The sequence below is a fragment of the Chrysochloris asiatica genome, unplaced genomic scaffold (genome assembly GCF_000296735.1).
Source record: "Chrysochloris asiatica unplaced genomic scaffold, ChrAsi1.0 scaffold00010, whole genome shotgun sequence".
In the NCBI taxonomy this organism is placed as follows: Eukaryota; Metazoa; Chordata; class Mammalia; order Afrosoricida; family Chrysochloridae; genus Chrysochloris; species Chrysochloris asiatica.
In genome coordinates this window covers 12,431,161-12,456,929 of record NW_006408528.1, presented here as the reverse complement: position 1 = coordinate 12,456,929, position 25,769 = coordinate 12,431,161, and the positions used below count along the sequence as shown (strand labels likewise).

The 25,769-nt window shown below is 38.1% G+C and overlaps 1 protein-coding gene and 1 pseudogene across 4 annotated transcripts in view; both read left to right on the top strand.

The window, feature by feature from the left end:
- Positions 1–25,769, top strand: part of PPP1R9A (protein phosphatase 1, regulatory subunit 9A) — a 445,759-nt gene that overhangs the window by 209,207 nt on the left and 210,783 nt on the right. The window lies entirely within an intron of this gene.
- On the top strand, positions 10,690–15,736 carry LOC102831537 (annotated as a pseudogene).

Sequence of the window (25,769 nt, the reverse complement as noted above, 5' to 3'; positions counted from 1 at the left end):
TTTTCTGACTCCAGATCTTTGCACATTTTGTTGTAATATTTGGCTTTTTCTTCTCAAGCTGACCTTTGAAATTTTCTGTTAAGCTCTTGTACCTCCTCATTTCTTCCATTTGCGTTAGCATCTCTATGCTGGAGAGCAAGTTTCAGTATCTCTTCTGACATCCATTTTGACCTTTTCAGTCTTTCTTGTCTTCTCAATGACTTTTTGCTTTCTTCATGTATGATGTTCTTGTTTTCATCCCACAGCTCTTCTGATCTTCAATGTTTAGTGTTTAACATATCAAATCTGTTCTTCAGATGATCTCTAAATTCAGGTGGGATATATTCAAGATTGTATTTTGGCTCTGGTGGACTTATTTTCATTTTTTTCAGCTTCAGTTTGAATTTGCATATGGGTAATTGATGGTCTGTTCCACAGTCTGCCCCTGGCCTTGTTTTGGCTGATGATATCATCTCTTTCCGCCAATGTAGTCAATTTGATTTCTATGTATTCCATCTGGTGAGGTCCATGTGTATAGTTGTCTCTTATGCTTTCTAAATAAGGTATTTGAAATGAACAAATCATTGATTTTGCAGAATTTTATCATGTGATCTCTGGCATCATTTCTATCACCAAGGCCATATTTTCCAACTACTGATCCTTCCTCTTTGTTCCTAACCTTTACATTCCAGTCATCAGTAATGATCAATACATCTTGATTGCATGTTTGATCAATTTCAAATTGAAAAAGTTGGTAGAATTCTTCTATTTCATCCTCACTGGTTTAGTGGTTGGTGCAGAAATTTGAACAGTAGTATTAAGTGGTCTTCCCTGTAGTCACATGGATATTATCCTATCGCAGACTGCGTTGTACTTCATGACTGATCTGGATATGTTCTTTTTGACATGAATGCAACACTATCTGTTTAATTTGTCATTCCTGGGATAGTAAACCATGTGGTCATCAGATTCAAAATGGCCAATACCAGTCCATTTCAGCTCACTAATGCCTAAGATAGTGATATTTATGCACTCCATTTCATTTTTGACAATTTCCAATTTTCCTGGATTCATAATTCGTACATTCCATGTTCCAATTATTAATGGATGTGTACGGTTGTTTCTCTTCATTTTGAGTTGTGACCCATCAGCAAATGAAGTTCCCACGGGCTTTACTCCCATGGGCTTTACTTCATTTGCATCATCATGTTAAACTCTATTTTGAAGATGCAGCTCTTTCCCAGTTGCATTTTGAGTGCCTTCCAACCTGAGGGACTCATTTTCCAGCACTGTATCTGACAGTGTTTCTCTGCTATTCATAAGGTTTTCAGAGACTAAATATTTGGAAGTAGTTCGCCACTCCTTCTTCCTAGTCTGTCTTTATGTGGAAGCTCATCTGAAACCTGCCCACCATGGATGATCTGGCTGGTATTTAAAATACCAATGGTGTAGCTTCCAGAATCAGAGCAACTCACAAGCCGCTACAGTACGACATACTGACAGATGAGTGGTGGCTCTTTATGACTAGTATATCTGTTTGTTTGTTTGTTTGGGCGGGGGGGCTTGAGTTTTGTTTCATGTTTTTCTCCTGCTCTGTCCAGGGACCTCCTAGTGTGATTTCTTTCAGAGTGGTCAGCAGTAGTAGCCAGGAACTGTCTTGATATTTTGGTCTCGGGGTTGTGGTGACTCTGTTCATGTGGTCCATTAGTCTTTTGGACTATTTTATATTTTCCCTCTTCTTTGCTCTGGATGGGGAAAGACGAGTAATTGCACCTCAGAAGGTGACTCACAAGCTGTTAAGAGACAATATAGACCTAGAACAGTGGTGGTATGTGTGCTGTAGAGTTGTTTCCGACTCATAGTGACCCTGTATTGGGTTTCTGAAGAGCAGCTATTGTATTTGAATTGCTGACCTCTCAGTTAGCAGTCCGGTGCTTATTCTACAGTGCCACACTAGGACTCCTGGTTATGAATTGTTGTTGTTACGTGCCGATGAGTCAGTTCCAACTCTTAGCGACCTTGTGTAGGGTTTCTGAGGAGCAGGTGGGTTTCTTTATTATGAGCAGTAGGTAATGTAAAGATGATTAAGACCATCTCCATCCCCAAGGAGCCTTACAGATAGTTTGAATAGGAAAAATAAAAAGATAGAAAGAAAGACAGTTTTGCTAACATATAATAAAGCAGCAACATTTTTTTTTTTCTTTTTCTTTTTTGTACAATAGGATGAGTGCAAGGAAATAATGGCCACAGCTGGACCTTGGAGGATTTTGAATGTTTTACCAAAGTCTTTGTACTTTATTCTTCAGATAATGAGGTTGTGGAGACAATTGATTTAAGAAGCATGCTGGTTAACACAATATTTACAAAGCCATCAATTCTATTAGAAGATATGTGAGGTCAAAGTTAGTGTGATTCAAGGGTCAGTAATCTCCTGGTTTGACCATTAATCCTATGGGAATAGAAGTGACAGCAGCTCTCACTTCAAACACACCACGAGTAATGAGACGGCACTGCCCTCCACATGTTTTGACAAAGATTTCTGATTATCCTGTTTCCTGTAAAGAACTCCTGCTCTTTAGGTTTCACCTGTTAATAAGGCAATCATAATGCAGAGCTCACTTTTAGCTTTAGCTGCGTGTTGACATTTACAATGATGATTCAGAACAGTTCAACTGTATAGTACTTGGAGTTGGAGAAGTAGAAAGGATGGTTTGTTAATAAGGGGGGAAAAAAGATAAGTGTCTCTGCTTTGTGGAAGTAGTATGATTGATTAAAAAAAAATTCATTGAGTGAAGATTACAATCCCCTCCCTGAAACTGTTGCTCCCATTCCTCCCATTGGTTTCCCATTTACATTTGATATTTGATAATGAACAAAGCAAAAATATTTGATGCATACCTAAGAGACAAAAAAAATACGTATTCATTTAAATGTCCAAAAGCCAAATTCTGCAAGCCAGCATCCTGTCTGCCAGCACACAACCTTATTCAGTGTTTGGGCCTAGAGCCTGCAGTTGCTCTTTCTCCATGGCACCACGTGTCCTGTGGTCTCTGATGTCACCCCTTTTCTAGGTAGGGAGCTCACACTTCACTCATGCTCTTCTTTCTTGATAATTCCTGTGCCCTTGTTTATATATGCGTTCTCTAATAATTCGTTATTTTTGCTTAAGTTTAGTTTTTGTTTTGTTTTTTTTCTTTTTGCCCGCACCACATGATGTGCAGGCTCAGCTTGCAATTGAAAAAATTAAGAATTTTCCACCCATGACCTTTTCAGAAATAAAAAATTTCAGTGATGCTGTATAGGTCTCCGTTGATGCTAGAAATGCTTGCTAAAACAGTCTTTTTTGTTGTTTGTTTTAACTTTCATGGCATTTGAACTTGTTTTAAATTTTAGAAAATTGTGCATCCTGTTTTATTATTTGACCCCCAGTACATGGTTGGAAGCCTCCAGTATGATTCTTCAAAGTGGGGTCTTCAGGAGGTCTTTAGTGTTCATGTATTTTGTATGTAATTTCTCCCTAAAAACGTTACAGACATAGTTTGTAGGTCTTCTGTTGTTGTTGGCACTCTCATGTCTTTGTTCTGCATTACTGACCTTGGAGAAGGTTTGTCGGATTGATAGCTTTGGTCTTTCTGCTTCTCAGATGTGGCACAAAGGCTGTGAACATGTCCATGCTGTTGGATGAATGACCATCAGAATAGATGGGCTCACAGCTAGACTCTCAAAAGTTCCCCGAAGAGGCATGAAAATTGAAGATTCCTCGAGCTCCTAGGAATCTTCCTTCCTCATCCTTCCATTTCTGGTTCCCTCAAATCCTCTTTATAAACTTATTTCTTTTAAAGGAAAATGCTTCCAGGGACTCTGCATGACACGTAAACTTCATTTATGCAAGTGAACATGTGTCACAAAATTCATTCTCACTCCACTATCAGTATAGCCATATGAAATGACTTCCTGTTCTATAATTCTGTTCTCATCTCTTACTTCAATCCTTGCAAATGGTACTATTCCTCCAAGAATGCCTTCTCCATACCCACTGCCCCCAGTTGATATATGCTGGCTGTAATTGCAACTGTATAAGGACTCTGTTTGGGGATCTTGGTGGAATGTTTTCTTGCCCACACTCGTCTTCTTTCTCCCAGGCAGGCATAGATATCTCCATTGTGCACTCAGATAGAGTCATCTGCTTCACACTATTGCTGCTCTTAAGCTAGTTTCAGTCATAAGTCTGAGATTAATGAGGCATTCCTGATACTGAGCACAATGTCAACAACTGAGCTGCTGCTCAGGAATAATAAAAGGCTGGAGAAGGAGAGCAAGTGGAAGGCGGAACCATTCCTGCACCTGCAGTTCTCATTCATGGGCTCAATTGTCTGAGAATCCTGTATTCCCAGCTTTGACTCTTAGAATAAAATGTTAACTAAATAGGAATTTTCTTTGTAGATTAGATTTTTTACAGTTTTGGTTTTTTTTACAATTTTGAATTGATTGAAGGTTTAAAGCAAGATCGTCAGGTTTTACATTCACCAAATCTCAAAGATTGCAATCCCCTCCATGCAACAATAATTATCCTGCTTCCTCTCTGTGGTGGTGGTTCTTAAGTGCCATCGAGTCGGTTCTGACTCATAACGATCCTGTATAGGGTTTCTGAGGAGCGACTAGGGGGTTTGAACTTACAACCTTGCTGTTAAAACCAACCTATAGCGATTGCTTATCCTACAGCATCACACCACAGCTCTTCCCTGTGGTTGGGTACCCATGTACATAGATCCTCTTTCAAACTCTTAGATATTTGTGGGATATATATATATATATATATATATATATATATATATATCTCTCAAATTATATATATATATAATTCCTCCCATTCACATTCAGGCTGTTTCTCTGTCCATGTATCTACACACAGAAAACAGTTGTTCCAAGGTTGTTTATATATCACTATTTACCTCTATCTCCATTAGCTCTTGCATAGCCCTGTGTCTTCACCTGTCTTCATCATTCTTCTTCCAACCTTCCTCTTCTTGTATATTGCCCTTTCCTTCACTCATGTTAACATGTGTCTACCCTCTAGCCAGTGAATAACTCTCTCTTCTCTACTATGCCTGGTAACCATCAAAGAATATTTTTTTTACTATGTCTTTTCTTGATTATTTACAATAGTGGTCTCAGACAATATTTGTCATTTTGTGGTTGACTAATTTCACTCAGCACAGTGCCCTTCAGATACATGTTATGAGGTGTTTCACAGATTCTTTTTTATTCTTCAAACTGTGTAGAAAAGTTTGTTAATCCACTCTTCCATTAATGGGCACTTAGGCTGCCTCCATCTGTTTGCTATTGTGAATAGTGCTGCAGTGGACATTGACGTGCATGTATCTACTCATATCTTGGGTCTTATTCATTGTGGATATATGACAAGCCGTGGGATTGCTGGGTCATATGGTACTTCTATTTCCAACTTTCTGAGGAAGAACCACACTGTTTTCCACAATGGTTGTACCATTTGACAGTCCAACCTCTCCACGTCTTTGTTAGCATTTGTGGTTTTCTGTTTTTTTTAACTTTGTATTAATGTTGGTGTGAGATGATAGCTCACTGTTGTTTGATTTACATCACTCTAATGGATATGTTTGTTGACTGCCTGAATGTCCTCTTTGATGACGTGTCTGTTTATGTCGTAGCCTATTTTTTAAAAACAGGGGTGATTGCCTTTTTCTTGTTAGGGGTATTGTAGTTTTCTACAAATTTTAAGGATTAGTTCTTTTCTGATAAATCATTTCAAAAAAATTTTCCCCCTAATCTATTGGCTACCTTTTTACTCTTTTGGTAAAATCTTTTGAAGCACACACGTATCTAATTTTTAGGAGACCCCAGTCATCCATTTTGTCTTCTTTTGTTTGTGTGCTTTTAGTGATGTTTGATAATATATTTATGCTTATTTTTTCATTGATGATCTTTATAGTTCTAGGAATTACATTTAGGTCTTTGACTCACACTGAGTTTTTGTATATGGTGTAAAATATGGGTCTTGTTTCATTCTTCTGCAAATGGATTTTCACTTCCACCACCACCATTTGTTGAAGCGACCATCTCTTCTCCATGTAATGTGTTTTGGTCCTTTGCCAAAGATCAGTTGACGGCATGTGGATGGCTTTACTTTTGGGTTTTCAATTCTGTTCCATTGATCTATGTGTCTTTCATTGTATCAGCACCAGGCTATTTTGACCACCCTGGCTGTGTAGTAAATTTTGAGATCAGGGCTTGAGAGGCCTCCAACTTTGTTCTGTTTCATAAATAGTGGTTTGTTTCTTGCAGTCTCTTTCTATTCCATATAAAGTTAGTGATCATTTTTTTCCATCTTTTTAAAGAATGATTTTGGAATCTGGATTGGAATTGCATTATATCTAAAGATTGCTTTAGGGGTAGTGTTGACATTTTCACAATGTTAAGTCTTCCTGTCCACAAGCATGGTATATCCTTCCATTTTTGTAAGTCTTTTGCTTTCCTATAGTAGTCTTTTGTAGTTTTCTTTGTATAGGTCTTTTGTTTTTCTAGCTAGATTTAGTCCTTAAATATTTCATCTTTTGGGTTGTGTTGTAAATGGTATTGTTCTCTTAACTTTCTTTTCAGAACTGTCTCTATTATTGTATAGTGATTCAACCATCCTTGCATCCCTGAGATGAATCCCACTTGGTTATGGTATATTATTATTATTTTTTATGTTGCTGTTTTTTAATGGCTACTATTTTGTTGAAAAATTTTGCACCTATGTTCATGAGGGATATTGGTCTACAATTTTCTTTTTTAGTAATGTCTTTACCTGGTATTCATATGAGGAATATATTAGCTTCATAAATGTATTTGAGAGTTTTCAATCTTTTTCTATGTTCTGGAATAGTTTAAGTAGAATTGGTGTCAGTTCTTCTCTGAATGTTTGGTAGAATTCACCAGTAGAGTTGTCTGTTCCTGAACTTTTGTTTGGAGGTTTTAAACTAGTTGATCAGTTTCTTCTTTTGTTATGTTGTTGGTGTTGCTATCGGCCATTGAGTCCCTTCTAACTCATAGAGACCATGTATAGGGTTTCTGCAGAGAACCTGGTGATTTTGAACCAGCAAGAACCTTGTCTTTCAGTGCTTATCCTACAGCACCACATCATGATTTTTTTTAGGTCTGCTCAAGTTTTCTGCTTTACTCTGTGTTGGTTTAGGTTTGTGTTTTTCTAAAAATGTATCCATTTCCTCTAGATTTTCAAAATTATTGTTATGTAATTCTTCATCTTATTCTGTTAATAACTTTTATATTTCCACATTTTGTTCACACATCTCTCTTATTCTTGAGTTGATCTCTAAAATTCAGGTGGGATATGTTCAAAATTATATTTTGGTTCTTGTGGACTAGTTTTCATTTTCTGAAACTAGTCCACAAGTTGCCTTCAGCCCGAAGTTGCCTATGAATAATTGATGGTCTGTTCCACAGTCTCTCCCTGGCCTAGTTTTGGTGATGATATGGAGTTCTTCCTCAGTCTCTTCTCACAGTTGTACTTAACTGTATTCCTGTATATTCTATCTGGTGAGGCCCAGGTGTACAGTTGCTTTTAGGTTTTTAAAAAAAAGATATTTGCAATGAATAAGTTGTTGATCTTGCAAAATTGTATCTTGCTATCTCCAGCATCATTTCTTTTTCCAAGGCCATATTTTCCAACTACTGATCCTTCTTTCTTCCCCAACTTACACATTCTATCTATCTACTAGTAATTATCAGTGTAGCTTATTTGAATGTTTCATCAGTTTTAGCCTGAGGAAGTTGGTTGAATTTTTTAATTTCATCATCATGGCTTTAGCAGTTACTGCATAAATTTGACCAGTTGTGGCATTAACTGGTCTTCCTTATAGGCATGTGGAGATGATCCTATCAAACATGTGATTTCCTATCTAGACAATTCTGAATAATCACTCTCCGTAGAACTTTAGAAGCACAGTGCTGACATGACAGTGAAAGGAGAAGCAAGTACCAACTACTGCTAAAACAAATGCTGCAACTGAAACTAACTGACATCTGTACAGGAGCTTCTGGGAATGAGAAGTCAGTGCTTTGTCCTGGGTCATTTGCCTGTGCCACCCCTATCAAAAATGGTTTTATTTGGTATTAATTAGTTAAAATATTCTATGATGAGGATACCTGTCCAATGAGAACTGAACCAAGACCACAGACTTACTTCATACTGACCACAGATTGTCAGTCTGTAAAAGCACATGTCTTCGTTTTAACTAAGTCTGGTGGAGCTGAACAAAAAGCATTCTGTGTTCTTCAATTTACGCCATGTCAAATGGTAAATTTGGCATCCTCTAGGGGTTTCAAATGATGTTTCTGATCATTGTAAACTCCAGTTTGGCTTACTTCACTTCCTAAAAAATGCCTAAAATACTCCCTGGTCCACACTAGGCATTCAGGAAATGATAGTTCTTTATAAATTCCCTATAAATTATTGAGGTGGCTAATATGATTTTGACAAGGAAAAGAAAAATTGAGGTTATGCATTGCTCCAAGTCTGTCAGGATACTCCTTTCTTAGGATGGTTTGTTGCTAAATTTGATTTTTAAAACACCAAGGTATGGGCTGTCTTCTTGCTTAGGAGCTCTATGGCACAGTAGTTACGTTTCGAGCTGCTAAACAAAAGGTCAGTGGTTTGAATCCAGGAGCTGCTCCGTGAAGGAAAAATGAGGAAGCCTACATATGTAAAGGTGTTCAGTCTCGGAAATCTTAAGGAGCAGTTCTCGTTTGCCCTAGAGGATTACTATGAATTCGAATAGATTCTCTTAGTTTCAATTTGGACTCTCTTTAGCAGAACTAGTATAGTCACGTGACGGTGAGCTAGTGTTCTCTGCCAGGGATGAGTGTAACTTGCTTGTTGGGAAGCATGTGAATGCTTGGCTTTTGTCCAAGAACATACTGTGCCAAGCCATCATCTGAAATGCAGCATGCTAGACTCTGAAACATTTTCCATCTTTGATGTGTCAGGAAGACTAAGCAGAACTCAGACTACAGCCGGAACTGAGACCTTGTGAAAGCATTGTGGGCAATTCCTTCCAGTCAATATTTACAGAAAATGACGAATTTATTTTGACTTGCATTGATTAAAGAAAATGTGTCACAGGGAAGTAAAGGAGATAAATTTATGTTTTTCCTTTATTGTTGAAGAAGTGTTGCTGTTGTTTGGGGAAAAAATATGTTATGGATCAACAATACAAATACGTAAATTATAGATAGATAATGCCTCTCCGTGAAATCTCCTACTAGGCTAATTTTTGCTATTTGTTTTATTGGTCCTAGGATGCTCTTTCAGAAAGGTCATTGTTAAATATGTTTCTAAACTTGTTGTCCCTGAAAGCCTTGTTTGCTGAAGCGATGGATGAGGTCTTGTTTTGTTTTCTTGGATCAAGGAACAGAATATCTCTTGTTGGCTCTGAAACAAGGAGTCTTAAATTTAAACATCCTCTTGTTTGCTTTCTCAGTGAGATAACACAGGAAAACTGTCAAGGTAACTGCATAAAATCAAAACAACAAAAATTTAAATATATATATATGCACTGGACCTCAAGGCCAGTTTGAACTTGAACTGCAGTTCAGGCCCTAGAGACTACTAGCCTTTTTAGTTTATGGTGTTGCAATAATATTATGATGAGACTCTGAAAATTATTTGATAATTTCGTAATTCATATTTTACAAAGAAATTAAAGTATTATAAAAATACTAGAATAATTGTAAGAAAACTGAGAGATCCAAGACCATACAGTTGGAAGAGAAGATATTTATGTCAATTTTCATTTCGTTTCTGAGATTCTTCTCGTTCCAGACAAAATAGAAAGAAAGCATGGAAGTTGATGAACCATTCATTGTCTAATGATAGTCATTGTTCTGGACATATGGAAGGATTTAGGGAGGCAGTCTAGTATTAAATTTGTTATGTAGATTTTTGTTTAAAGAACATTACAAATAATAATGGGTGAAATATTAAAAATGTGTTTATAGAAAAAAGTATGAGATGAATGGTAAGTATCTGGGTAAGTACTGTTATCTTTCATATCACCTTGAGAAAGCTTTCGCTCCCTCCATGTAGAACCAGACATGACTACATGGATTATTTCGTTTCATTTTTTCCCCCCGACTCAGGTTTATTTGTACAAATAGCACAGGAGAACACCAGCTTCATGCAGATGGTAGCTCATTGGGTCATGCCAGTCCCTCTGCCCTCAAATGGAGAACTCCATTCCATCTTTGTGGGGCCCTGGGCACCTTTGGGAGCCTGAGTTGAGGCCTTGGCTTGGACTGGAGTTGACGCCTTGGTTGAAGCTTCAGCCTTAGTTTGAGCATTGGCTTTGGTCTTTGGCCAACAGAGCTTCAGAACCTTGGCAATGTATGCCCTAGCATGATTCCCCTGCTTGGGATGGGCAATGTAGGCTAGTCGACTGAGCTTGCGGTTGACACCCCTTGGGATCTTAGACTTGACCTCCTTGGGCTTTATGAGAGCTTTGCTAGCCTCGGCACATGCCTCCATGGCCTTGGCGTGGTTGGCCTGCATCTTCTTCAGGCCCTTCTTGGCAAAGCGCATGTTCCTCAGAAACTTGGGGTCCACCCCTTGAGAGACTTATATCATTGTGATCAGGGTTTCTTGATACCATTTCTGTGCCGTTTTCGGGACTGGTTATGCGTGGTGTGGTTCTTGGACTTGGCCATATCTATACCAACGCCTGCAGCTCCTGGCGCTCCAGGGACCTGAAGAGAGAGCTATCTGATGTAATTTTAATTTTTAGTATACTGAAGTGTCAAGTGACTTTACAAATTTGGCAAGAGCTACTTAGGGACTTTAGAAGTTCTTTAGATTAAAATTCAGATATACCATACTACGTGCACGTGCACACAAACACACACTGCTCTGCAGCTTATTCTGTGCTTTTTAGTAACGTATGTATGATTCCAAAGAGAGGTGACCAAACAGAATGCAGAAATCATCGGATAATATCATCAATATCCAGTGCCTAAGATCTCTTTGGGGAGCTCTGGTAGTGTAGTTGTTACGAATCGGGCTGCTAACCTCAAGGTTGGCAGTTTGAAACTACCAGCGGTTCCATGGGAGAAAGATGAGGTGGTCTGCTCCCGTAAAGATTTACAGCCTCGGAAACCCTGTGTAGGGTCGCTATGAGTCAGAACCGATTCCACGATACTTAACAACAACAACAAGATCTCTTTGAAGTGTTGAAGGGAAAATATGTCAGTCTGAGGACTAAGGTGCACCTGATGCAAGCCATGGTATTTTCAGTAACCTCATATGCATATGAAAACTGGGCAGACTTTGTCTCTCATATTTTGGACATATTATCAGAAGGTTTACTCCCTGGAAAGGGATATCATGTTTGGTAAAGTAGAGATTCAAGAAAAGGAGGAAGACGCTCAATGAGATGGATTGGCACTGTGGCACCAGTGATGGGCTCAAACGCAGCAAAAATTGTGAGTTTGCTACAGGAATGGGCAGTGCTTCATTCGGTTGTGCTTAGGGTAACTATGAGTCGGTACCAACTCGATGGCACCTAACAACAACAATGTATGTATTTATTACCTCTTGAAACTTTTTTTTTTTTTTTTTTTTTAATATATATATATATATACAGTCACTGTGTGTTCCTGTCATCTTTTTTTTTTTTCTTTTTAATGTTTTCTCCCATGTGATAGTTTACATGGGAGAACATGAGCTTTACATTCATCCTATCGGCTATCGTTTCATTGCCATGGTTACAGTCCCCTCCATGCGTCATCAACCAACCAAAGGGTATACCCGGCAAGCCTGCTCCCCAGTCATCAGCACACAGCCCGTCTCCCTCTCTGGGTCTAAAGTCCTTAGCCATTCCATCTCTCCACGTCTTTGTCTCTGCCTCCATCTCTTGTGTCACTGCTTCTTTGGGTAGGGTGTCGCACTCTGCTCTTCTCCCTTGATGGTTCCAGGGACCTTTGCTCCTGGACTGCAAAGTCAATCACTCCCCTCCTTTTGCTACAAAACGTCCACCTTTAAATTTTGTCATCTTCTTTTGATGCTTTCTGCATCCTTTAATATTTTGACCATAGAATCCTTCAGTGTTACATATCAGGACTTGAATTTTTTCCTCAGTTCTATCAGCTTGAGAAACGCTGAGCATGTTCTTCCTGTTAGGTTTTCTAACTTCAGATCTCTGCACATTTCGTTATAATATTTAACTTTGTCTTTTCTAGCTGCCCTTTGAAATGTTCTGTTCAGCTGCTTTACCTCCTCTTTCTTCCTTTTACTTTAGCATTTCTATGTTGGAAAGCAAGTTTAATAGTATCTTCTGGCATCTAATTTGGGTTCTCCCCTCTTTTTGTCTTCTTAATAACTGTCTGCTGTCTTCCGGTATCATGTTCTTTTTGTCATCCCACGACTCATCTGGTCTTTGGTCATTAGTGTCTAATTCATCGAATCTGTTCTTGAGATAATATTTAAATTCAGCTTAGGTATGTTCAAAATCATATTCTGGCTCTCATGAGCTTGTTTAATTTTCTTCTGCTTCAGCCTGAACTTGCATGTGTACAATTTGATGGTCTATTCTACAGTCTGTCCCTGGCCTGGTTTTAGCTGAAGACATGGAACTTTCCCACAGATGTAGTCAATTTGAATACTTCAAATACTTACTGATGGAGATCAAAGACCACAACCTTCAGTATGGGTTGCAACTCAATGTAATGAAAACAGAAATTCTTACCACTGGACCAATAAATAACATCATGATAAATGGAGAAGATTCAAGTTGTCAAAGACTTCATTTTGCATGAATCCACCATCAACACTCATGGAAGCAGCAGTCAAGAAATCAAATGACATATTACATTAGGCAAATCTGCTGCACACAAGACCTCTTTAAAGTGTTGAAGAGCAAAGATGTCACTTTAGAGACTAAGGTGAGCCTGACCCAAGCCACGGTATTTTCAATAGCCTCATATGCAGGTGAAAGATAGTTAGTAAATAAGGAAGACTGTAGAAGAATTGATGTATTTGAGTCATGGTGTTAGAGACGAATATTAAAAGTAGTATGGTGGAAGGTCAGAGAAAAAGAGGAAGACTCCCCCCCGCCCCCCCCAGCATGGTGGATTGGAAAAGTGACAGCATCAGTGGGCTCAAGCGTGGCAACGGTTGTGAGGTTGTGTTTCATTCTGTTGTACATAGGGTCGCTATGAGTCGGTACCAACTTAATGGCTCTTAACAACAACATAGACTGCCAGAAGAACAAACAAATCTGTGTTGGAGAAAGTACAACCAGAATACTCCTTAGAAACTAAGATTACCAGACTTCTTCTCTCATACTTAGGACATGTTATCAGGAGGGATCACTCCTTGCAGAGGGACATCAGGCTTGCAAAAGTAGAGAGCAAAAAAGAGACCCCCCAATGAGATGGATTGGCACAGTGGCAGCAGCAATGGTCTCAAGCATATCGACAATTGTGAGGTTGGCACAGGGCTGGGCAGGTTCTCAATCTGTTGTGTATAAAGTCACTATAAGTTGGATCTGACTCCAGGGCACCTAGCGACAACAATGTATGTAGATCTTTGGTGAGTTTGCCATTTCATTAGAGGAATGTCTTCTAATAACTGCATTGAATTGCATATTTGGATGTATCATAGTTTAGTAAGCTATTTTCTCTATGGGTGAATATTTAGTAAAATTTTGACCTTAGGCTAATAAAAAACAGTGTTGCAGGGAACTTTCTTATATATACAGCTCTGTGCACATTTGCAAGTATTTCTGCAAATGCTTAGATATGAAATTATTGGGGGACGTTTAAAATGTAGGTACCAAAAAGACCATGGCTGTTGAGTCGATTCAGATACATAGGCTCTTTATGATTGAGTAGAACTGCCCCATGGGGTTTCCAAGGCTCTTTGAGTCTATGGATGCTGACTCCCACATTTTTCTATCATGGCATGGCTAGTGGGTTAAAATAACAGATCTTTTAGCTAGCAGTCGAGTGCTTTGTCCACTCTGCCACTGGGACTGTGATAAAATGTTTTTATGTGCCGTTGAGTAGACTCTGACCCGTAGTGACCCTGTGTAGTGTTTTCGAGGAGTAACTAGTGAGCTTGAACCACCGACCTTGCAGTTCAAATCCCTTTGCAGTGGCACATTAACCCACAGTGCCATACCAGGACTCCAATATATTGATAGCTACACTGAACAACAACAACATATTCAAATTATGGTTTGTTTTTTTCCTTTGCTTTTCAAAATTTATTCTTTTCTCCACAGAATCATAAATATTGGTTATTTTTATTGAACCACATTTTCTGAGTGGAATATATGGTCTGTCCACCAACATACTTATTTGAATTTATATTCACTGATTTTTTAAATGAAGTTGAACATCTTTATAGAATTTATTAGAAATTAATATTTCTTTTTAATAATTATCAATAAATCTCCTTTTCCTATTTATATAAGTAGTTGCTTGAGTTGATGAAGTAGTAAATCTTTTAAATTGTTTTCATGGCTTGATTGCTTGATTATGGTGTACATATTTTGTTTATAGCACTTTTAAAAAAAATTAATAACATGTATTTCCATTAGGACTTCTAGGGTCTGTAGCCTAAAGTTAGTTAAACATTGTCCTAGGAGTCCTGGTGTGGCACTGTAGGATAATGCACTGGACTGCAAGGTTAGTTTGATTTGCAAACTATACAGGATTGCCATGAGTCAGAACCAACTCAAAGGCACTTAACAATGACAATTTTTTTTCTTTTAGTATGTTTATAGTTTATGAATGTTTTTGTTTTAAATGATCTGAATTTTATTTAGTGATATGAAATAGAAATATGTTTTAAAATGAATAGCTAATATGTTTTTCTTTGTACCACTTACTGAATAGGTCACTGTTACTAATTTCAGTAGGTAAGTAGAGCAGTGGAAAAAATATAAAGTAAGATCTGTTTTGGGAATGGGAACATGATTGGTGTCAATCTCTCCCCTCTTCTTGGAGCTTAGCCAACTACAGATGGAGGACTATTATAATCTGCTTGGCCTATTGGACACCAATGAAATTATGGCCTTATGTGACACTATTACCAACTAACTGACTGCTGCCGCTTGAGGATCAATATGCCTTGTGTGCAGTATCAGTGTACAAAGTGTAGAAGAAATTCTGAAGTGTAAAAAAAAATCTACTATGACATAGTATTTAAGTCCTTGCCAACACAGTGAGTAGTTAGTTATACCTCCAGTTACTGAAAAACATCTTACCCATCATGCAAATGATTATTGGAAAAAGCAATTACAACTGTAATAGAAAGAATTACCAAAGCCAGTTAAAAAGCTATAAGATATTTAATTATTTCAAACAGAGGAGAAAGAAGAATTTTTGAAAGCTGAAGAAGCTGATTTTTGTCAGTTAGAATTCTGTCACTGGTTCTTTGAACTTCTTCATTCTCAAAATCTTTTTCTGGGGCCATCTGAAGATGAATGGGGACCATAGCACTTTTGGCATGATGTCAAGCTTAGGTTTTGCTGTAACACATTAGAACAACGTGTGATACAGTAAGTACCATGGAACGTAAATTGTGAGTCTTCATTTGCTGCCACTAGTGATAATAAAATTTTCTTTTTTTCAAAGTCCTACTCTAGACTTCTGTGGGTTGAATTACGCTTTCCCCCATGGGCTAGTTATAGTTGGAAATACTTGCTTGGGCAGTTTTGAATAAAATTTTGGACTCTTCTGCTGCCCTCTTTTGGAAAATGCGTGGAAAATAAAATTTGTGAACTAGAGAATTGTTGGAGAGAGTTCCCTTGCTTTGGGAATATCATGGAAACCAACTATTACATTTGTGCCAATTGATATAGAGACCTTTTATAATGTAATCACTTGATGTACTGTCAATATAATACCACTTAATGGAGAGTAGACAATGGAGAGTGGAACTAGAGAACAAGTTTTATGAACTGGAAATGAAGCATTGTTGAACAAAAAGAGCACTGAGTTTATCTTTAAAGCATTGAGCACTGTACATCATGACAATAAGTCTGTACAGAAACTCTTCCAAATACTGTATTAGAAATGTCTGATTGATTTCAGGTATGATATTGACATCTTTTTAGTTAGAAGTACCTTTCTTGACTAATGCTTGCCTATTTTACGAGTTGCAGCAGATGTTTTGAGAGCATAATTAAGTTCATCAAATAAATCCCACTTTAGATGTTATAGGTAACGATGTACTTAGAAACAAGGTAATATGTCCATTTTACTTAGTGAATATTCTCACATCTGTGCTTTTGAAGTGAGAAACAATTAATAGTGTTCAGGACTTTACCTCATAAGTTTCTCATTTACTTTTATCTAAATCTAGATAATTAGATATTTTACAAATGCATCTAACTGCAACATTGTTAAAATAAGATGAAATATTTTAGAGAAATTTCATGTAAACTCAAAATTCTCAATTTAGAAAACTTGAATGACATGACATCCTTAATGGAAAAAAATTCAATAATACATCATATCTGTTTTTTAGGTATCTAAATTCATGAGGTATATGCTTAATGCTTAAGGTCATATTTTGGCTCTTATGGACTTGTTTTTATTTTCTTCAGCTTGAGCCTGAACTTGCTTATGAGCAACTGGTGGTGTGTTCCACAGTGTGTCCCTGGCTTGTTTTGGCTGATGATAATTAATTTTTCCACTATCTCTTCCCACAGATGTATTCAATTGGGTTTCTGTGTAGTCTATCAGGTGAGGTCCATGTGTATAGTTGTCTTTTATGTTGTCTAAAAAAGGTATTTGCAATGAATCTTTGGTCTTGCAAAATTCTATCAAGCAGTCTCCAGTATCATATCTATAACCAAGATCATGTTTTCCAACTGGTGATCCTTCCTCTTTTTTCAAACCCTTGCATTCCAGTTACCAATTGGATGATTATTAACACATCTTGATTGTATGTATGATCAATTTCAGACTGAACACATTGGTAGAATTCTTCAATTTCATCATCACCGGCTTTAGTGGTTGAGTAAATTTGAATAATAGTGGTATTAGCTTGTCTTCCTTGTGGTGGCAGTGGTGATTATGTGCTGTGGAGTTGGTTCTGACTCATAGTGACTCTTTTTATAGGGTTTACAAGGCTGTAAATCTTTACAGGAACTGAAAGCCTCATCTTTCTCCCACAGAACAGTTGTTGTTTTGAACTGCTGACCTTGAGATTAGCAGCCCTACTAATAACCACTACACTACCAGAGCTCCTTTCTTCCTTGTAGGTGTGTGCATATTATCCTATCACAGTGGTCATAGTCTTAGATAACAAAGTTGTATTTTGTTAACCAAAATAAAGCAAATTTTACTACTGATTTATTTAATGATTACCACTAGTCTACCAGAGTACCTTGTCTTCCATGTAGGTGTATGGATATTATCCTATCACAGTGGTCATTGTCTTAGGTAATAAAGTTTTATTTTGTTAATCAAAATAAAACAGATTTTACTACTGCTAAAAAAAAAAGAAAGAAAGGGTTTATTTTATGGATAAAATTGTCTTTTAAATTAGTTTTTTTGGTAAACCTTTTATTGTGAAATGAGTGAAGGTTCTCAGAGACTATCATCAGTTTTGCATTCAAGAAGTCATACTCTTTGTTTCATCTCATTGATTGCAATCCTTTCCATGCAACAACAGGTATCCTATTTCCTCCCTGTGGTTCCTATTTCCATTCCTCCCACCTTCCTATCCCTTCTCAACTTTGTTCTAAGGAAAATGCTGGTGTTTTAATTTTGAATGATTGACCGTTCCATCATTCTTAGTGAGCATACCTTACTGGTGGTGTTTTCCCTTTTACATACCTATCTGAAAGTTGGGCCATGAGGGTGAGTTCCTTTCCAGAACTGAAGGGTGGTGGAGGACCATCGTCTGAGGTTCCTCCAATATCTTTTTGGCCAGTAAGCCCAATCTTTTAAATTTTTGAGTTTGTTTCCACATATTCTGTTGCGGGATCTGGGATCTTTCTAATGTAATCCCTTTTAGACCAGTTGGTAGTGGTAGTTGGACACCATCTAGCTCTTCTGGTCTCAGGATTGTGTAGACTGATGATGTTCACATGTTCTGTTAGTCCAACATGAAATTATTCCAAGCCTCTTCAGTTCTTATCACTCTTCTTTCTTCTGCTCATGGAGAAACCAGTAGGTACACCTTAGATGGTCATTCATGAGGTTTTAAGATTCAAGATGCTACTCATCAAAAGTAAGATGTAGAACATTGTTTTTGTGAACTGTTATTCCCAACTGACCATGGTGTCCCCTGAGACTATGATTTTGAGCCACGAGGTCCAACAACTCATTACTTTGGGATGTTTGACAATTTCTAAGAAATTGTCATCATTTTGATCACTGTATGCTCCACCTCATTCATAGTTATGTTTTAGATTGTTGTTGTTGTTGTTGTTAAGTGCCGTCGAGTAGGTTCCGACCCATAGCGACCCTGTACAGGGTTTCCGAGGGTGTAAATCTTTACGGGAGTAGAAAGCCTCATCTTCAACAATGTTTTAGATACCCATGTATTAATATCCTCTTTCAAACTTTTATATATTAAATTAAGATTTAATTGGTTGTTCTGAAATGGAGTACTGGTGTGGTGCTTCGGGTTAATGTGCTTGACTGCAAGATTGGTTTGAACCACAAGGCTGGCAGTTCAAGCTCACCAGTCACTCCTTGGAAACACTATACAGGGTCACTGTGAGTAGGAACCAACAACACGATGTATTTCCAAAATAATTCTTCTTTTTCAAACAGATTATTAGTTAGTTTCCCAGAGAAAAGGCGAGGTGAGATTTTTATTTTGATTGCCTTGAGTTCATACGTTAGATGGATATACACATTTATTGTAATAATTTGGGAGCATAGGCATCTTTATAATACTAAGACTTTTAATCAAAGAGCAAAATGTAGCATTGTATTTATTTAGTAAATATTTTGTATTATGTGGTTATATTTTATTGATGAGAAAGTTACTGCATACTCACAGCTAATCATTCTGTCATTTTTGTTGTTGTTGTTGTAACATTTTCTGAAGCTATTGTTTTTCTTTTTGTTTGTATGAGAGTGAGTCAAAAATTATCCACACTCTAGTTATATTAAAACGTCCAACCATGTTCATGACTGATGATAACATTGAGTGTACATGTGAAATGATCCCATTGAATAAATGAGTGTCAGTGGATTATGTGGTAAATAATTTGCAAATCAGCCACAGTTCTGCCCATGAAATAATCCACAACAGACTTGGGTTTTGAAAACTTTATGCGAGATGGGTACCAAACAATTCACAAAAGAGCATAAACAGAAATGTTTGGACAGCTGCAAACAAAAGTTGGACCTGAGACTCAAAGGAAGGTAAAAGTTTCTGAAAAATAATCATTACTGATGATGAGACAGAGATTCATCACTATGAGCCTGAGAGTAAACGGCAGAGAATGAAATGGAAACATCCTCAATCACCAATCAAGAAAAAAGTTCAAAAGTCAACCATAAGCTGGGAAATTGATGCTCACAGTTTCATGAGATTCTCAAGGGCCAATATTGGAACACAAGCAGGAAAAAGGTTCAACAATTAAGAGTGCTCGTTACAGTGAGATGCTCACTGAAGAATTGAAGCCTAAGCTGTACAAGTCATCCTGTTTGGGGAAGAATATTATCATAAATGGTAACTTTTGGATTCTGGGGAAGAAATCAGGAATGTATTCATTTTTTGTAACAGTTCTCTCATTTAATTTTTGAAAAAAATTAAAGAAACGCTGTATTCTAGCAAAATTGAACTATGTTCTAAAGTGAACGCTTTTTAAATCTGTGTTCCATAATCACACTATTGTGCATATTAGCAGAAGGAGATGGGTGGCAACTGTTAATGGAACAATTTCCTGTCCACTTACCTATGGTTTTCAGGTCATGGGTAAAGTTCCTTCCCTAATCATTTATTTTTATTTTTATTTTTATGTTTTGAACTGAGTGATAGTTTACATGGGAGAACATTGGCTTTATACCATCGTTTTATTGCAATGATTTAATCTCCTCCGTGCATCATCGTTCAATAGTATTTGCTTCCATGCCCTCTGGTTTTTTGTTTGTTTGTTTGTTTTTTATTTGGGGGGGGGGCAGCGTTGGGGAGGAGATGTACACAAAATACTCAGGAGTATATAATACTTTAAACAACCAAAGGACATATTCTGCAAGCCTGCCTGCTGGCTACCAGCACTCAGTCCCTCTCTTTCCATGAGTCTAGAGTCCTGAGCTGCTCCCTTTCTCCATTTTTCCTCATCTCTGGTATCCCTGCTTCTCTGGATAAGGTCCTGCATTCTGCTTGCACTATTCTCCCTTGATGCTCCTAGGGTCCTCTGTTTTTGGACCTTACGTAAGATGAACTACTCCCCCGTTTTTGTTACAAAATCTTTATAGTTGTGACAGTTGTAATTAGTCATGATAACAGTTACTCACTATTGAATCATAAGAATTTAATCCCCATTTCCTTTCACCAGACCTATCTAAACAAGATGAAAAGGGGACTCTACCTTCCCCCACACACTCTTACTCCCTCTTGCAAACTTTTTAGTCAGTCACTTCGTACCTTTATCGCCTCCTCATTTTAAGTAGACTGTGTCTAAGTTGCCCATCCCTATCTACTCAGTATACAGAGAAGATTCCCCTAATCATTTTGCATTGTCATCTTTTCAATTAACGATATTTTTAAAAAACAGTAAATACATATTTTTGTCTGTTGTGTGCTGTTTAGTCAATTTCAAATCATAGAACTGCACAGGTCAGAGTAAAACTGTGCCTTTGCAGTTTCTTAAACTTTAACAGAATATAGGACTCCTGGTGTTGTGGTGTGGGTTAATGCACTGGACTGCAAAGTCCATTTGAACTGCAAGGTCAGTGGTTCAGACTCATCAGCCGCTCCTTAGAAACCCTATACAGGGTAGCCATGGGTTGGAAGTGACTCAGTGGTGCTTCACAACAACAAAAACTTTAATAATTATGGGAGCAAATCACCAGGCCTTTTCAACAGAAGAGCAATTGGTGGGGTCAAACTGACAAGTTAGCAGTTAAATACTTAACTATTGCTTTACCAGGCTTCCTTATTTTTGTTTAGGGTTTCTATTTCAAGTATACATTTTTCTTCTTCTATACTTGAATCTGTGAATCTCTTGTTTTCAAGATTCAACCCTAACACCATTTTATTCATAAAAATATTACTCTTTTTTGTTAAATAATATTAATCGTTTGGTCCATTCCTTTGTTACATCAGGTATCCCATTATATTGTATGTAGTTCTTTTCTTTGCTCTCTGTTCCCCTTCAAAACTGTGAGCTATTTGAGGCTGCGCCTTCTTCTGTGTCTAGCACAGTGTCTGACATAGAGTTCTTACTGTTTATTGTTATTTGGTTGAAAGTTTGCAGAGCAGAATGGTTCTCCATCTCACAATACACACACATTTTGCTTCATGCCTGATTGTAATCCCCACAGTGTGATAGCTCTCTTCCTGCTTCCTCCCTGTGCTTACTCTTTCCATGCACCCTTTTTTACCTTCCCCTGCAGCTGTATCCCTCTGCAAATGCTGTCCTTTTGATCTCATATGATTGGTTGCTCTATGGTATAAATTTTTGTTGAATGAATATATGTAAATAAGTGATTACCAAAAAAATATAGTGGAAATATAGCAAACAGAATGTAAGAAAAAGTCATGAATTTGAAATTTTAAGAAAATTCAAATACCTTGCAGTTCAAAGGGAACTATATATTTTATAAAAAGTTAACTAAAAAAGAAATGTACAAACCCCATAGCATAGAGTATGTGTTGTTTGATGCAATGATATTAATTATGGTGAAGAAAGGTGGCAGAAGCCACAAGTGGTATGAGGCTGTGAAAACATGTCAGGAAGAAAAGAAGTATTGATTTGGGCTACAAAAGAATATAATTTTGAAAAGAATATGGATTCCTGGTATGGTGCTGTAGGATCAGCAGTGGACTGCTAACCACAAAATTGGCAATTTAAACCCAACACCCATTCCTCGGAAACCTATACAGGGGTGCTATGAGTCAGAACTGACTTGACAGTACTTAACCACCATACCATTAGGAATCATGAGAATTCAGCATAGTATTCAATGTGTGGCAAATTCAAGGTTTGCTTTCTAGGATTTGTTGTTTTCCAGCTATTTTTAATCTTCATTGGTTCATTCTATGGATGAGGAACCATGAGTACAGATTGGGTGGCTGACTGTGGCTGAAATATAGTTATAGTACTGGCACACTACAACCTAGGAGCTAGTATGCATCATTGTTGGTGTTAAGTGCATTGAGTCTGCTCTGACTCGTTACAACCTCGAATAGTGTTTCTGAGGAGTGGCTGCTCAGCATAGGTTCATGACTTAGTTTCGTTTTATCAGGAACAAATGCAGCATTGAAACTTATGTAGTATATTCTGAATTTATAAAAGACAATGGAAATTGCTGATCAAATCATGTATTCTGTGACGACTGCTGTCTCTTCAGTTATTAAAATTGGTAGAATGACTCACAAATCTTTTTGGATAGCAAATCATTGTTATTCTGCTTTACTTTCTTTTTCTTAAGAGATAAATTAATTTTGAAGAAAAAAAAATTGTTTAGAAGCACTTCATCATATGTTTTGTTAACTTAAGTGTCGATACCTGTTGCTGGTGATGTTGGGTGCTGTCAAGTCATTTCTGACTTAGACTGATCCTATGCCCAACACTGCCCGGTCCTGCACCATCTTCACAGTTGTTATATTTAAACCCAGTGTTGCTGTCACTGTGTCAGTCCACGTTGTTAGGGGACCTTCCTCTTTCACCCTGACCCTCCATAGTTCCTTCTCCAGGAGCTGGCCCTTCCGAATAACATGTCTAAAGTACGAGAGACAAAGTCTCACCATCCTCACATCAATGGAGCATTCTGACTTAAATCTTTCAGTACGGATTTGTTTGTTCCTTGGGCAGTCCATGGTACTTTTAATATTCGTCACCAACATAAGAATTCAAATGCATTGATTCTTCTATGGTCGTGCTTATTCATTGTCCAATTTTCACATGCATATGAGGCAACCGAGAGTACCATGGCTTGAGTCAGACATACTTTAGGCCTCAAAATGACATTTTTGCTATTGAAGACTTTTTAAAAGTTTGTTTTGTTTTTGTTTTTTTTTGTAGCAGATTTGCCTAATGCAATTCGTAGTTTAATTTCTTCACTATTGCTTCCATGAGCAATGACTGTGGATCTAAATAAAATGAAGCCGTTAATAGCTTCAACCTTTTGTTTTTATTTTGTCATGATGTTATTCACTGTTTTCAGTTGTGAGGATTTTCGTTTTCTTCACATTGAGATGCAATTCAAATCCTCTTTACTCCTGGCAAACAAGGGTGTGCCTATTGCAGGTTGCTAATGAGTCTTCCTTCAATCCTGATGCCACATGCTTCTTCGTATAATCCAGTATCTCAAATTATTTGTTCAACCTACAGATCTTGGTGTGGTGCTCTATGATAAACACTGGATTGCTGACTACAAGGATGGATATTCAAACCCACCATCTGCTTTTCAGAAACCATATACACGATTGCTATGAGTTGGAACTGACTAGAGGACACTTAACAGTAACCACATGCAGTTTGAATATGGTGAAAGGATTCAACCCTGGTGCACTCCTCTCCTGATTTAAAACCATTTAATATCCCCTTGTTCTGTTCAGATGACTCCCCCTTGGTCTGAATACAGGTTCCTTCAAGCAAAATGGATTGTTCCAAAATACCTATCCTTGACAATGTTATCTATAGTTTGTTATGATCCACAAGATCGAATGCCTTTGCATAGTCAACAAAGCACAAGCGAATATCTTTCTGGTATTCTCTGCCTTTGGTCAGGATCCATGTGATGTCAGCAAGGATATCCCTAGTTCATCATCCTCTTTTTCATTCCACTTGAATATCTGGCAGCTCCCTGTTGATGTACTGCAGCAACTGCTTTTTGAATGATCCTCAGCATACTTTTTTTTTTTAATGTTTTATTGTGAATTATATGATAGTTTACATGGGAGAACATTAGCTTTATATTCATCTTACCGTATGTCATTTCATTGCCATGGTTACAATCCCTTCCATGCATCATCAACCAACCAAAGGGTATACCCTGCAAGCCTGCCCCCCCCGCCCCTGGTCGTCATCACACAGCCCCTCTCCCTCTCTGGGTCTAAAGTCCCCAGCTGCTCCATCTCTCCACATCATCGTCTCTGCCTCCATCTCTGGTGTGACTGCTTCTCTGGGTAGGGTCTGCTCTCTGCTCTTCTCCGTTGATGGTCCCAGGGACCTCCGTTCCTAGACTGCAAAGTTAATCACTCCCCTCGTTTTGCTACTAAATATCTACCTTTACATTTCCTACCCTCACAATCAGTCCAGATAACAATTATTCACTATTGTATCACAAGAGACCTATCCCCATCTCCTTTCATCAGTCCCACCCAGAGAGATTGGATACTACTCAGTGGAGATTCTGCCTTCCTCCATGACCTCTGGATCTAGGCTCCCCCCCTTTTTTTAATTATGTTTTATTGTGCATTATGTGGTAGTTTACATGGGAGAACATTAGTTTTACATTCATCCTATCCTATATCATTTCATTGCTACGGTTAAGAACATTAGTTTTATATTCATCCTATTCTATATCATTTCATTGTTACGGTTATAATCCCCTCCGTGCATCATCAACCTACCAAAGGGTATACCCTGCAAGCCTGTTCCCTCCTCCCCCACTGGTCATCACTACACAGCCCCTCTCTCTCTGGGTCTAAAGTCCCCAGCTGCTCCATCTCTCCATGTCATCGTCTCTGCCTTCATCTCTGGTGCCACTGCTTCTCTGGGTAGGGTCCGGCTCTCCTCTCTTCTACCTTGATGGTCCCAGGGATCTCCACTCCTAAACTGCAAAGTTAATCACTCCCCTCCTTGCTACAAAACGTCTACCTTTACATTTCCAACCCTCACAATCAGTCCTGATAAAAATTATTCACTGTTGTATCACAAGAGACCTATCTGCGTTTCCTTTCATCAGCCCTGCCTAGACTCAGTGGAGATTCTACCTTCCTCCACACCTACTGGATCTAGGTTCCCTCTTGAAAGCGTATAAGGCAGTCACTGCTTGCCTTTGTAGCCCTCCCACTTTGGGTAGCCTATATCCAAGTTGCCCATCCCTGTCTTCTGTGTGGAGGGGGTGGGAATGATCCTTGCTGTAAAGACTTGTTCCCTTTTTTGAGCTACTGCATCCATAGGTGTAGGTCAAGTTCATCAAATTGTACCAAATTATGCTTTTTTTCCTCTTTTTTCTTCTTCTAATTGAGCTCTGATCATCCAGTCATTGAAGCCAGGTCAAGTGGGTATTAATCTGCAAGTGTTGGTGTTTTTATGCATATGCCCTCTCTCTTCCTATCAGCTGGACACTCAGTCTCCACTATAGTTCTCTGTGGCTATGTCACTGACTCTGGGCCCAAGAATCCCCAGGTCTTGCCACATTGCTGGCCAACCAGGTCTGCACCCTGGTTCACAGAAGTCTATTGAACATTGTAGGGCTTAGCTTGCAACTTCATTGCTGTTTTCCCTCACTTCTCGGTGACGAATGTGGTCACCAATCAGAATGTGTATTCCCATTGAGTCTTAGTCTTAGAAGGGGGTTTTCCCTGAGAGAACCCAACCACTTGCCTT